Source organism: Loxodonta africana, unplaced genomic scaffold (genome assembly GCF_030014295.1).
Source record: "Loxodonta africana isolate mLoxAfr1 unplaced genomic scaffold, mLoxAfr1.hap2 scaffold_43, whole genome shotgun sequence".
NCBI lineage: Eukaryota > Metazoa > Chordata > Mammalia > Proboscidea > Elephantidae > Loxodonta > Loxodonta africana.
The window spans coordinates 70,001-80,000 of NW_026975144.1; positions in this window are offsets into that span (position 1 = coordinate 70,001).

Here is a 10,000-nt window from a genome sequence, read left to right on the forward strand (position 1 = left end):
CGGCCCGGCCGGCCGGGGCCCGGCGGCCCTCGGACGCACGCAGCGGACCGGGGAGGAGAGAGGCCGCTCCGGGAGAGCCCCCCCCGCCGGCAGCTCACCGCCGGCGGGCGCGGGGCGGGGGACCACCACCGGGGAACCGGGAAGCGATACGCACTGGCGGGAGGCGCGGCCCCGAGCCAGCAGCCGGAGGGACGCGGCGAGGCCAGGGCAGGGCGGCGGCGGCGGGGGAGACGCGGGCAGCGGGAAGGCGGCGGTGGCGGCGGCGGCGCGGAGGGGGATCGGACCCCCCCGCGGTCGCCGCCGCTCCCTGTCTCCTCCAGCCCACCGCCCACCCAGCGGGCAACCCTCACGCGCACGACGGCCACACGCCGCCCACCCGCCCGGCGCACACAGGGCCCGGGCCCGGGTCCGAGGGCGCGTCGCCAGGGGACACCACCGGCCGGGGAGGCCCGGTGGCGACGCCCAACGCGGCGAGGCCGGTTCGCGGTCCCAGACCGGGGACGGCGTGTGCGCGGGCCGGCCGGGCGGGGCGGGGTCGATCGACGTCGGCGAGGGAGGCGCTGCGGGGGCGGCCCCCGGCACGCCCATCCCCCCGGCCCAGGGGCACATCGCCGGGAAAGCTCCCGGGTGAGGAGGTGGGCCCGCACACCCGCGCACCGCTGGCGGCACGGGACGGGTGCGGGCGGGAGGCGGCACACAACGGCGCGGGGGCCGTCCGCCGGACGGACCCCCGGCCCCACCGCACCAGGCGCGCGACGGGAGGGCCGCACACTCACACGCACACACGGACGCGCGCGACCCCGGCGCCAGACGGCTGGCCCGGCGAAGGCCCTCCCCCGACTCGCAGGGGGGAGGCGCGGGCCGCGGCAGGCGAAGGGCGGCGCGCGGCCCCACCGCGGGGCCGGCGGACCTCTCCCTCCACACCGGGCGGGAAGGAGAGGGGGCTCTGCCTGCGAGCCACGGTCGGTGGCTTGCGCGCAAGGCGAGGGGCAGCGGCTGGGGGATCCGGCACCCCCAAGGCACCCTCGGAGATGACTAGAGAAGACTTTCTTCACCGAAGACGGGCCGTCCCCACCCATCGCCCCCCACGTTGGGCCCCCGCCAGGCGCCCGAGGGCGCCCCGGGGATGGGCGGGGGGGGCCTGCGGTATTGGTAAGCACCAGCGGGGGGGTTAAGGCACAGTGGGCCTCTGCGGCCGGGAACGGAGCCTGCCGCCTCGTGCTCACGGCGGCTCTGCCTCACCCGGGGACGGCGCGTGCTCCCGGCTCCGTGCTGCGTCCACCCTCCACTCGGGCGAGGAGGGAACGGGTGGGGCACCGCAGCGGCGACCGAGGGCCTCGGAAAGTCACGCCTTTTGAGTCGTCCGTTTTTTTTTTTTTCCGTTTCTCTTTTAAAGCTTCTCCGCCTCATCCCGCCTCACCGGAGCCAGGCTCCGGCGAGCGCGCGGGGCCTCGCGGGTACGCGCCGCGCACACCCGAGGCTTGCCTGGGCACCTAAAAGCCCAACACACCCCCCGGTCTCCCTCTGTAGAGGGGTCCGCGCTCTAGGGCGGCCCGCGGGGGGGAGGAGGTACGACAGAGCCTAACAACGGACCGCCGGGGCCCAGCCGCGGCTACGCAGCCTGGGCCCCCACCTCGCAAGGGCGACTTCCCTCGGCACCGGCGGAAGCAACACGCGGGCCCTCCTCCTTCCGCTCTCGCTTGCCTCACGCGGGTCTCGGCAAGCACCGGGGCGGGCACGCACGCGCGCACCCCTCTCTCACCCCCGCCTTCTCGGGATCAGGCACGGCACCCTCCCGCGAGGCGTGCGTGCTCTAAAGGTCTTACCCCGCTCGACCCCCCTTCTTTTTTTTTTTTTTTCCTCCACATCCTTTCTCTCCCTCTCGGCCGCACTCCTGTTTTTTATTTCTCTCGGCTCGAGGGGCGCACGCCCACACGCGTGAGCGGTGACCGGAAGGGTGGGCTGGGAACGGGGAAACGGCACCGCCACCCGGCCTCAGGCACCTGAGGGACGGCCTGGAGCGTTCCAGGGGCACCGCCAAAGGGCCACTCGAGGCGCACCGGCACCACCTGGGTGGGGCGCGCGGGTGCGCCTGACCAGAGAGCCCCCCCGCCGCGGGGGGCGGGGGAGGGCCCGACGCGAGGCAGAACACCAGGGCCACGAGCAGAGGCTGTCCTGCTCGGTCTCAGGACCCCGCCACCGCCGACGCTGGCCGCGAGGCCGCGAACGAGGGCAGATGAGCGAGGTCGGGCCGGATTCCGTGCCCCTGCCCCTCTGCGCACCACCGGCGGGCGGGGAGGAGGAGCGAGGGGCCCGCGCGCTGAGCGAGAAGAGCGGTCCCATTCGCCACGAATGTCCGTCCCTCGTCTTGGCGCGGCTCGGACCCGGCCCGGGAGAGCACGACAACACCACATCGATCGGGTCAGCCCAGGCACAAGCGAGGAGGAGAAGACCCCCCCGCCAGGGCTGCCAGGAGGCGGGCGAAGACAGCCCCGGAGAGGACCCGCTTTCTGCCTCGCCCGCCCCGGCTGCGGAAAGGTGGCCGCGAGGACCCCTGCACACGGAGAACGCCTGACACGCGAGGCACGTGGGCCTGGGGGAGGGGGGGAGCGGGGCACACTCTGGCGAGCACCGCGGCCACCGCGGGTGCCTGCGACAAGGGGCACGCGGGTCAGAGGGCCCGCGGCGCCCGTGCCACGCCGCCCTCGGGCACTGGAGACCGGGGGGAGGCACCGCGGCTGGACATCTGGACGCGCGAGAGCCGGCGCACGGGCCCCAGGCGGGCGGCTCAAGCGGGGAGGAGCGGGGGAGGGCGTGGGCCGTCGGTGGACCGGCGTCTACGGACCCGTCCAGGTTTCCCATCTGCTCAGCGGGAGTCACCCAGCGAGGAGAGCGTGTCAGCACCAATCTGGTGGCCCAAATCGCCCGTTTTGGGCGAGAGAAAAGCCACGCCCCGCGGCGGGAGGGGCCCGCTCCCCACGGCGAGCCCCCGGAACTGCGGCCCGGCCATCGGTCCGTAGCGCGACCCCATGGCCCCCAGCGCCCCGCCCCCCCCCCCGGAGCTCCCGGGATCCTCTGGTCGACCCGCGGGACGGGGTGACGGAGCTGGCCGGGGCCGCGCGGGCGCCCAGAGCCAGCCGCCTGCGCTGCGGCCAACGCGGGCCGGTCGGGGAACCCTCGGAGGGGGGACTTGGAAAAAATTCTCGGGCGGCGGGGCCCCTCCGAAGGTCCGGGCCCCGCGCGGGTCCGTGGCCGGGCCGGGGCGGGCCGGGGGCGGCAACCTCGGCCCGGGGACCCCCGGAGCGGGACTTTGAAAAAATTCTCCGACGGTCCGGACCCCACGCGGGACCGCGCCCGGGCCCGGGGCGCCCTCCGCGGGCCACCCCGGACCTACGCCGGAGGCCCCGGTGACGACCGGGCCGCGCGAAGGAAGGCGCGCGAACGGCCGGGGCGTGCCTTGTCCCGTTCTTCTGCCTGCGCCGTCTCGGTGCGGCCCGGTTCGGTCCAGCGCCGTCTAAAACACGGCACCCGGGAGCGCGGCGGCGGCGGCGGCGGCGGCGGCGGCGGCGACGGCCACCGCCACGGCCACATGAAGCTGCGGGCCCAATTCCGGAACGTGGCTCTGGCGCCGGCGCCCCACCGTGGCCGGGACGATCCCGCCGACGCCGCCGGCGTCCCGAGACGTCGCCTCGGCCAGCGCGGCCACAGCGCCTCCCATGTCGCCGGCGCCGGAGCTCCGGAGGAAAACGATGTCAAAGCGGCCGCCAGGTGGCGGCCGACAACCGGCGCGGGCGACAGCGGGACGGATCCGGATCGGCGGCCGGCGAGGGCGCGTCGCCGGGCGGCCGGACGCCCGGTCCCGTCCCGGCTCTCCCCCCGCCCCCCTCCCCCGCCTCCCAGCGCCGCCGCCGAACACGTTTCTCGGCGCGGGGCGGCCGGAAGGCGTTGGGGCCGGCCACGGCGCGGGGTCGGTTGGGCCAAGGGGATCCACCCGGCCGGGCCCTTTCCCGCCTCGGCCAGGACGATCCTGCCGACGCCGCCGCCGGCGTCCGGGAACGTCGCCTCGGCCAGCGCGGCCACATCGCCTCCCGCGCGTGTCGCCGGCGCCGGAGCTCCGGGGGAAGACGATATCAAAGCGGCCGCCAGGTGGCGGCCGACAACCGGCGCGGAGTGCAGCGGGACGGATCCGGATCGGCGGCCGGCGAGGGCGCGTCGCCGGGCGGCCGGACGCCCGGCCCCGTCCCGGCTCCCCCCCCGCCCCCCTCCCCCGCCTCCCAGCGCCGCCGCCGAACACGTTTCTCGGCGCGGGGCGGCCGGAAGACGGTGGGGCCGGCCACGGCGCGGGGTCGGTTGGGCCAAGGGGATCCGCCCGGCCGGGCCCTCCTCAGGTTCCGGAGGTGTGAGCAGGCTGTGTGGCTGGCTGCTTCTCCCTGACGGAACAGCAGTGGAACGACGGTACCAGCCCACTGCAGCAGCCGCTCTGGGAATGGTGCCTGAGGGCTCCCCGCGGGGCAGGGCCGGTAAACCCTCTCTGCCCCTGAAAGGTCTCTTCCTGCCGCTGCCCCTCAGTGCGTCGTCTAAGCCCGCCTTCGACGGTCAGGACTCCCCGCTCGTCGCAGACATACTCGTTCGCTTGTGTTTCCGGGTCTTTGTCGTCAAGAGAGCTAGGCGGAAGCGTCAGCCTATTCCACCACCTTGGCCCCATCTCCCAAAGTTCCGATCCAAGGGGGTCCGGCCCAGCCGGGCCATTTCGCCCCTCAGCCAGGAAGATCCCGTCTACCCCGCTGGAGCCCTGGAGCACCATGCCGGCCAGCCGGCGTGTCCCACTCGGGGGGGGCCCTGGGAGGGAGGGAGGGAGGGAGGGAGGGAGGGAGGGAGGGAGGGAGGGAGGGAGGACCCCGGGAGGACCCCGGGAGGACGCCGGGAGCCAGGCCGGGCTCGAGGAGACGGAGCGAAGGCCCCGGGCCGCCGTGGCCAGCGCGCGCCCGCCGGGACCGCTTCCCATCCCGTCGGCGCCGCAGAGCTCCGGAGGGGGACGGTATCGAAGCGGCCGCCGGGTGACAGCCGACGACCGGAGCGAAGGGCGGCGGGGGGGTGGAACCGGGTCCACCTGGGCCCCGGCCGGGGCTCGAGGGTGGCAGAGGGGACAGACTCCCCCGGGCCGCCGGGGAAACCTCTCGGGAGCGTCATGGGGCGCGCGCGCGCGCTCGCCCCCGAAAGGGCCGAACGGGGGGGGGGCGCCCGAGGGGATGAGCGTCCACCGGGGGCGGGAGGGAGAAGAGAGCACGTCCCAAGCGTCGGACGGGCAGGTGTTCTCCGATCCGTATCCTTTGGACGGACGCGACAAACGGGACGGGATGAGACCGCCAGTCCCCGAAGTTTTCCTCCTCGTTCTTTGAGTGCCCGCGTGGCGCAGCAGGCAGACCGGGAGACGTTTTCCGCCGTCGTCCCTGTCGCCGAGCCAACGGTACGCGTGAGGCGGGTTGAACGGGCAAATTGCGTCGGGAGGGAGGGAGGGAGGGAGGGAGGGAGCCGTGCGTTTGCCGGCATCCGCGTCGCAAAAGAAAACCACGGCCGCCACCGAGAGCGTTCTTCCTCATCGCTTTCCATCCTCCCGCGACGCGGGCGGGCAAACGGGGGGCGGGGGGGAGGCCGGGAACGCCTTCCCAGAGCCGGTACGGACCGGCTCTGGGCCCCCCGGTCCGACTGGGGAGACATCTCACCGAGGGAGGCCCTCGAGGCTCTCGGGAGCGAGGCCGGACTTAGTGAGGTCCAGCGGAGGCGCGGCGGGCCAGCCGCGAACGCCCGCCCAGAGGCCCTCGGGCGGCTCGGCCCGAGCGAGTGCTCTCCGGGCTCGCGGGCGGACTCGGGAAGGTGGCGTCTCCGGGGCGGGGGGGGGGGAGGGAGAGGGGTGAGTCGGCGTCTCGAGCATCGAGAGATCTCCGGCGGCTCCCGAATGCGGGCGGGCGGGCGGGCGGGCGGGCGTGTGTGCGTGAGTCGTGGGGGTGGGGGGTGGAGTGCCGGAGGGGGGTTGGGGGGTGGGAGGCCGAGAGCGGGGCGGTGGGGGGGTCGGAGGGTGGGGGCGGTGGGGGACCACGCGCCTCGGGCCCGGGGGTGGGGTGCTGAGGTGGGCGGGGAGTTGGCAAACGTTCCGGGTGGCCTGGTGCGTGTGCGCGCGTGCCTGCGCGCGAGCGTGCGTCCGTTCGCGCGCGCGCGCGTCTGTGCGGGGGCGCGTCTTTGCGGGGGCGTGTGCGCGCGTGTCCGGGCGTGTGTGCCTGCGTGTGCGCGCGTGACTGCGTGCGTGCGCGTGCGCGTCTGCGGGCGTGCCCGTGTGCGTGTCCGCCTGCGTCTGTGGGGGCGCCTGCGCACGTGAGCGCGGGTCTGTGCGTGCGTCTGTGTGTGCGTCTGTGCGTGTCTGTATGGGTTTGAGTGCGCGTCTGCGCGTGAGCGCGTGTCTGAGCGTGTGCGCCTGTGCCTGCGCCCGCGCCTGCGCCCGCGCGCGCCTGTGCCTGCGGGAGCGGGCGCGCGCTCAGGCGGACGGGCAGCCCCCCGTCGTCGCCCTCGGTCCGCCGAACGGGCGCCCCCTTGGCCGGATGGAGAGGCTTTTCTCCGCGCCCACGAGGGGAATCGCAACGGGAACCGTAAGGCCGCACGCCGGCGGCGCTAGCGCCGCCTGCCGACGAGGGCCGCCGCCGCCGATCCCCCCCCCCGGCCCGACCCCCAGCCCCCCAACTCGGCCCGCGGTGAGGGCCGGGGCCGTATTCGGCTGGAGGGGGGGGACGGTAAGGCCGAGGGCAGCGTCGCCGTTCCCGCGTTGCACGCGTCGCCGTGCCGCGAGCGTCTCCCGGGAAGCCAGAGGAGCGAGGTGTGTGAAGCCCGTGCCGCGCGCGCGCGGACCCGACCGGGGTGTTCCGGGACGACCGACCGACCGACCGGCCGACCGGCCGACCGTCGTCGTGGAAAGCTCACGGCGGACTGGACATCTGACGGGCCCCTCCCTGTCCGAGCCGACCTCCCGAGGTACGTAGGAGGGGAAGGGTACGGTAGGCTGGTTCGGCTGGAAGCCATCCCACCCCCGGGAGGCGTCGATCGACGGGGAGGCGGGACCGGGAAGGCACCGGTTTCCAATCGGACGATGGCTGAACCTTGGGCGACGGGTACGCGGACTCCTCCGTCTTCGCCCGAGTTCGCGACTCTCTGCGGGGGGAGCTTTCCGGGAAGCGGGTGACGGGCGCGCGTGCCGTCGTCCCGTGAAGGCGCGCTACTACCAAGAGGCTCCGAACGCGGGCCGTCCTCGGGGGGCGGTTTATTTTTTCTCAGTCGGGGGGGACCCCCGCCACAGGGAGAGAAACACCCGAGTTGGAACGGTGCTCGGGTGGGGAGTAGGGCGTGGCGGTGAAGACTGACGTTCGTCATCGTCGTCGTTTCCGTTTAGATAGAGAACTGACTGCGGCGCCGCTGCCGTCGCGTGCCGTCGAGCGGCTCGGGACTCGGAGCGGCCCTAGGGGAGAGAGTCGAGCCGCCCCACGGGCTTCCCAAGGAGGAGCCGGCGGATCCGAACCGCCGACGATCTCGGTCGGCAGCCGAGCTCCGAGCCGCCGCCGCCGCCGCGCCGCCGGGGCTCCGTCTTTGCACTCGGTCTCCGGTACGCGGCGAGTTGGTTTCGCCCGAGGGGCGGAACGGCTCTCGAAGAGGAAAACCCGGTTTCAGAAAAGGAAGGAGACAGGCAGAGGGAGGGGGAGGGGGAGGGGGTGGGCGGGAGGGGTGGGGGAGGGGAGGGGGATGGGGGCAGGGGAGGCGAGGGGGAGGGGAGGGGGAGGGGTGCGGGAGGGGAGGCGGTGGGGGGAGGGACGGGGAGGGGGAGGGGGGAGGGGAGCGGAGACGAGGGGAGGGGAGGGGGAGGGGGACGGGGGAGGGGGGAGGGACGGGAGGGGGAGGGGGAGGGGAGGGGAGGGGAGGGGGGCGGGGAGGGGGACGGGGAGGGGGAGGGGATTGGAGGGGAGGGGGAGACAGGCATACCTGGACGCCGAGCCAGCCCGGTGACGGCGTTAGGTAGAAGAAGGACGGTAGGCGCCCACGCGCTCACGCCCGTGGCTGCAGATACGGACACGCAGGCGCGTGCACGCGCCCGTGCGCGGGCGTGCGGTACGCACGTGCCTGCCCGTGCGTACCCGCGCGGGTACACGCGCGTAGGCGTGGGCGCGCCCACACGGGCGCGCCCGCGCCGGTACGCGCGCGCCCTCGGGCGCGTCCGTGCCCGTGCGTACGCCTAGGGGTGTGCACGCGCGGGCGCCCGCCTCTACGTACCTGCCCGAGGGCGCGCGCGCGCGCGCCCGCGCCTGCACGCGCCTGCACCTTCGCACGGGCACCTGCGCGCGGACCTGCCCGCGCCCCCGCCTCTGCGTGGGATCGGCGAGAGCCGAAAGCGGTACCGCCGCCGCCGCGTTTTCAAGATCCTTTGGCTCACGCGCCCCCCCACCCCCTTCCGGCCACCTTCGGGGGGAAAGCCCAACTTCACGGACGGGCGGAGCGGATAGCCCTTCAGCTGCGCCTCCCTGAAATAGAACGGGAGGAGTCACGAGAGCCTTAGGAAACGGAGCGAGGCGACGAGAGGGTGCGTCGAAAGGCGGGCGTCGAGAACTCCGGCCACAGGCGTTTTCCTTCTGTAGGGTGTAGAAAGCACCCCGCCGCACGCACCCGGCGTTAGGGAGCTGTCTCGAGGGCCGCGGTTTCTACTCCGCCGACTCCTTTCAGTTGAGACGGGGCGCCTCCGAGCGTGTGTGTGCGCGCGACCCGAAGGCGGTCGTCGAGGGACGACGGCACCCTCGGTCCGCCGAACCCCCGCGCCCTCGGACGGACGGGTGGAGAAGCTCTCCTCGACGTCACGGAGGCGGTCCCGACTGAAACCGGAGGGGCACGTGCCGGCGGCGCTAGGCCCGCCGCCGCCGAGGACCGCTGGCGCCACCCCCCCCACCGCCCACCACGCACCCCCAACCCCACCCCGCCTGCGCCCTTGCCGTGGGCCCCACGCTGGCGATATCCGGATCCAGTCCGACGTGGCCGCCGGCTGCCACCCGCCAGGCGGGGAAGAGGTTTGGAGGCGGCGGAGGCGGTGGGGGCGGCGGGGGGCGGCGGGGGTGTGGGCGGTGGGGGGCGGAGGAGGAGGAGGAGGAGGAGGAGGAGGAGGACGGACGGACGGACGGACGGACGGACGGAAGGACGGGAACGCGCCCGCGCGCGCGTGCGCCCGCACCGCAGGGTGCCCTCCGGAGACACGGACGGGCCCACGGAGCACACGGAAACACGGAGATGGACGCGAGGGGGCGCGCGCGCGCGCGCAGCAGACACAACCCCGGGACGCCCGGGAGACACAGAGGTAGGCGCGGGCAGGCAGAACACGCGGGAACGCGGACGCGCGGCACCCACGGACACGGTCCGCTCGCGCACGCGCACGGGGGCCCGGACGCACGGCGACTCGCACGGACGGCGCGGCCGAAACACGGGAAGGTACGCCTCAGGGGCACACGCCCGTGGATCCCCCCAACAGAAGCCCGCCCGCGGCCAACCCCCGCCGCCCCCCCCCGAAGCGGGACGCCCACCCGCGCGGACGGAGGGAGGGGCGCGACGGGGCGGACGGCCGCGCCGCAGCGCTTCGGAGGACACGGCGCCCCCGCCACACACGCGCGACGCGATAGACGCGTCGCGCGCGAGACGGGGGCACGGGCACGAGGTACGTACGCCCGGCCGCGCGCCCGCGCGGCATCCCGAAGAGGGCGCGCCGCACTCGGACGGACGGGGCCGCGCGCGCGCGCGCGCACCGGAGAGGCCACGCGCGCACCCGCGCGGACACGTACGCGCACGCAGCGGCGGCGGCGGCGGCGGCGCCCTCCGGCGACACGGACGCACGCCCGGGGCACGCGGAAACGCGGAGACGCACGCGCACAGCAGACGCACGCACGGGACGCTCGGGAGACGCGGAGGTAGACGCAGGCAGGCGGAA